Here is a 654-nt window from a genome sequence, read left to right as displayed (position 1 = left end):
GGAAGTAATAAGGAAAGAGAGGTTTTCACATATAGATATATTATCATTGCCATCTTTTATGATTGGGAGCACTCATTAAAATATGACATGCTAAAAAGTTGATGTTGGACAAGGAAGAGTTATGTATTTCTTATATCTGAGATAAAGTATGTTGCCATGGATACTCTAACTTGTTGAGCTTGCCTTTCCCCCTCATGCTAGCCAAATTCTCAGCACCAAGTAGAAATACTACTTGTGCTTCCAAATACCCTTAAACCAGTTTTGCCATGAGAGTCCACCATATCTACCTATGGATTGAGTAAGATCCTTCAAGTAAGTTGTCATCGGTGCAAAGCAATAAAAATTGCTCTAAATATGTATGATTGATTGGTGTGGGAGAAATAAGCTTTATACGATCGTGTGATGTGGAAGTAATAAAAGCGACGGACTGCATAATAAAGGTTCATATCACAAGGGGCAATATAAAGTGAAGTTCTTTCGCATTGAGATTTTATATATCCAACCATAAAAGCGCATGGCAACCTCTGCTTCCCTCTGCGAAGGGCCTATCCTTTATTATTATCTTCTACCTTATGCAAGAGTCATGGTGATCTTCACCTTTTCTTTTTCATTTTTTGGCAAGCTCAGCATGTTGGAAAGAACATGATATATATA

Source organism: Triticum dicoccoides, chromosome 5A (genome assembly GCF_002162155.2).
Source record: "Triticum dicoccoides isolate Atlit2015 ecotype Zavitan chromosome 5A, WEW_v2.0, whole genome shotgun sequence".
NCBI lineage: Eukaryota > Viridiplantae > Streptophyta > Magnoliopsida > Poales > Poaceae > Triticum > Triticum dicoccoides.
This window is presented reverse-complemented; position numbering follows the sequence as displayed.